This window comes from Dendrobates tinctorius, unplaced genomic scaffold (genome assembly GCF_039654945.1).
Source record: "Dendrobates tinctorius isolate UK_male_01 unplaced genomic scaffold, ASM3965494v1 ptg000250l, whole genome shotgun sequence".
NCBI classification, from domain to species: domain Eukaryota; kingdom Metazoa; phylum Chordata; class Amphibia; order Anura; family Dendrobatidae; genus Dendrobates; species Dendrobates tinctorius.
Genome location: NW_027361917.1, coordinates 18,976,777 through 18,980,973, shown reverse-complemented (window position 1 = coordinate 18,980,973; position 4,197 = coordinate 18,976,777).

Genomic DNA, 4,197 nt, shown 5'->3' with positions numbered 1-4,197 from the left:
TCACTCAGAGCACTACATTGTCCTCGCAGTGTACAGAGCCAGATTCTGACCCTGATGAGACTCAGGTGCCCCTTCCCGCACACTATACCACCATACACGGTGACACAGAGGAAGGTGCACATGACATAGAAGAGGAGGTGATGGATGACCCAGTTGTTGACCCAGATTGGCATCCATTGGGGGAAGAGGGTGCTGCTTCCAATAGCTCAGATGAGGATCATCCACAACAGACATCGACATCGCAACAGCTGTTATCTGGCAGGCCCGTAGCACTCCAAAGACAGGTTCCAAACATCAAAAGAGTTGCGGCCGCAAAATGTCTGCCAAAGTAGGAAGAGTGCAGTGTGGCACTTTTTTGAACAAAATCCTCATGATCAGGCCAAGGTTATCTGTAAGAAGTGCGCAAAGACCTTTAGCCGAGGGAAAAATCTGAAAAATTTGAATACCAGTTGCATGCTTAGACATTTAACCAGCATGCACTTGCAAGCGTGGACACAACACCAAACCTCAAGTGCCACATGTGCAACTGATCACAACGAAGGTAGTCAGCAACGCTACATTGTTTCCCCCACTGTAAGCCCACCGGTTAGCACAGCAGCAAATGTTGAGGTGTCGTTGCAAGGCCACAGCAGTCAGGGAATCCCACTGTTATATCAACGAAAGACTGATTCTAGGCCATCAGAAAGAACACCAACTCCATCACCATCATCAACCCTCTCTCAGTCCGCCCTGTCCACCGCTACTTCCACCATATGCAGCTCTCAAGTCCAGCTCACCCTCCCAGACACTATGAGTAGGTCAAGAAAGTACTCAGTCTCTCATCCGCGTACACTGGGTTTGAACGCCCACATTGCCAAACTAATCTCGTTTGAGATGATGCCCTTTCGGTTGGTGGAAAGCACAGCTTTCCGCGAACTCATGGCCTATGCAGTACCACGCTATGACCTACCCAGTCGCCACTTCTTCTCTCGCAAAGCCATCCCAGCCCTCCACCATCATGTGAAAGACCGCATTGTCCATGCACTCAAGCAGTCAGTGAGCGGAAAGGTGCACCTCACAGCTGATGCATGGTCCAGTTGGCATGGCCAGGGCCGTTACGTGTCCATCACTGCGCACTGGGTTAATGTCGTGGATGCAGGGTCCACAGGGGACAGCGGTGGTGGGACAGTGCTGCCTAGCCCACGGTATAGGAAACAGTTGGCTGTAGGCGTTCGACCCTCCTCCTCCTCCTCCTCCTCCAGAAGCGAAAGCTCGTCCACAGAGCGCAGTCGTACGAGCACTCCATCTGCAGCTGCCACTGTTGCACACGATGTGTCCCCCTATCGAGCAGCTAGTGGAAAGTGTCAGCAGGCTGTGTTGCAGATGATGTGTTTGGGCAACAGACACACCGCCGAGGTGCTGGCCGAGTACTTGAAGCGACAAACTGAGTCATGGCTGGGCAGTGTACATCTTGAGGCAGGCAAGGTAGTTAGTGATAACGGCCGTAATTTTGTGGCAGTCATAGCCCTTTCAAAACTCAGCCACATACCTTGCTTGGCTCACACCTTGAACCTGGTGGTGCAGTGCTTCCTCAAAAATTATCCGGAGTTATCAGCCCTGCTCCAGAAGGTGCGAAGACTGTGCGCGCACATCCGCCGGTCGCCTGTACACTCCGTTAGTATGCAGAAGCTGCAGCGATTGCTCCACCTTCCCAACCACCGCCTCATTATCGACATTGCAACAAGGTAGAACTCCACCCTGCACATGGTGGAGCGGCTGTGCGAGCAGAGGCAGGCCATAATGCATTTGTGGGAGGATACACGGCCAGGCACTTTGAGAGCAGACATAGAGTTGACAGGTGTGCAGTGGTCGAAGCTGAAAGACCTCTGTAAAGTCCTTCAGTGTTTTGAGGAATGCACACGGCTGGTAAGCGCAGACGACGCCATCCTAAGCATGAGCATCCCACTTATGCGTCTGCTCATGCAAACTTTGACGCACCTTAAGGAGCAGGCGTCTGCAGCCAATGTTGATGAGGAGGAAGAGGAGGAGGGAATCCTTGATGACATTCAGACATTGTCTGCTCAGGGACCTCTCCTGGACGAGGTGGAGGAAGAAGAGGAGGAGGAGGATGATGATGGGGATGATTACTTAGGGGAGGAGGATGCATCTCGTGGGGCAAGTGAAAATGTTGGCGTGGCAAGGTCTGGTACAGGGTTTGTGCGTGACTGGAGGGATGTGGATTTGCCAGAAAGTGCTCCTCCACCCAGCACTCGCAGTGCATCATTGACACCGGGAACATTGGCCCACATGTCAGATTATGCCTTGCAGATCCTAAAAAGGGACCCCCGCATTGCCAAAATGATGAACGATGACGACTACTGGTTGGCCAGCATCCTGGATCCACGCTATAAAGGCAAATTACAAAACATCATGCCACAGGAGAACCTTGACCTAATATTGGCTAATAAACAAGCAACTCTGGTAAATCGGTTGCTTGAGGCATTCCCAGCACACAGCAGCGGTGATGGTTCTCACACGAGCCGTACGGTCCGGGGGCAGCTTGGCAGAGGTGTTCGTGGTGCACACAGCAGAAGTGGCGTTGGAGACAGGGGTTTCATGACAATGTTGTGGACTGATTTTTCAAATACCGCTCACACAACTGGTAATACTGCATCGATGGAAAGTGACAGGAGACAGCAGTTGTCAACTATGGTTACAAACTACTTTTCCTCCCATATCGATGTTCTCCCACACAGGTCATTCCCCTTTGACTATTGGGCCGCTAAAATGGACACCTGGCCTGAATTGGCCCAATATGCCTTACAGGAGCTCGCTTGCCCAGCTGCAAGTGTGCTATCGGAAAGAGTCTTCAGTGCAGCTGGATCAATCCTGACAGAAAAAAGGACCCGTCTGTCAACCCAAAATGTGGATGATCTAACCTTCATTAAAATGAACCACGCATGGGTTTCCAAGGATTTTGTCCCACCTTCCCCTGATGACACATAGGGTGACAGAAAAATGGCTTGCTTTGGTCCACCTCTTCCTGGGACTCCACCTATTTCGCCTTTTGCATCAGCTGAATGTCCAACATCAACATATGCCACTTTCTAAAACTCCCTAACTGTGCTGCCTCCCCACCATGGCCGGGGTCACCACCTAGCGCACGACACCGTGCGAGTGCCGTTGCCCTGGACAGGTGGGTAGGCCGACTCTTGGGCGCGGGCACTGGCACAGGGTCCCTCATAGTGCAATCAAGTGTCTCTGACGGTGGTGGTGCACACCCGCCGTCAGACACACCGCTGTACTATGAGGGGCCCAGTGCCAGTACCGACGGCCACGAGTGGGCCCCCCTTGCTTGGGCAGGGCCCCAGCATTTGCAATCTTTACCTCTCCCTGCTCCTCCGCTGTGTAATCTGGGCCGTCAAATCCATACTGTGCCTGACACAGTCTGAGCCTGCCTCCTGATGTATAGACATATATTTTGAATGTGTACTCTATCCATACATGTTATCTGGGGATACGGTACCCTTTCTAACCTTTGTGCAATCACGTGCAATCCATACTGGGCCTAATACCGTTTGAGCCTGCCTCCTGAGACATATATTTTGAATGTGTAAAGCTATCCATACATGTTATCCGGGGATACGGTACCCTTTCTAACCTTTGTGCAATCACGTGCAATCCATACTGGGCCTAACACCGTCTGAGCCTGCCTCCTGATGTATAGACATATTTTGAATGTGTACGCTATCCATACATGTTATCTGGGGATACGGTACCCTTTCTAACCTTTGTGCAATCACGTGCAATCCATACTGGGCCTAACACCATCTGAGCCTGCCTCCTGAGACATATATTTTGAATGTGTACGCTATCCATACATGTTATCCGGGGATACGGTACCCTTTCTAACCTTTGTGCAATCACGTGCAATCCATACTGGGCCTAACACCGTATGAGCCTGCCTCCTGAGACATATATTTTGAATGTGTACGCTATCCATACATGTTATCCGGGGATACGGTACCCTTTCTAACCTTTGTGCAATCACGTGCAATCCATACTGGGCCTAACACCGTATGAGCCTGCCTCCTGAGACATATATTTTGAATGTGTACGCTATCCATACATGTTATCCGGGGATACGGTACCCTTTCTAACCTTTGTGCAATCACGTGCAATCCATACTGGGCCTAACACCGTCTGAGCCTGCCTCCT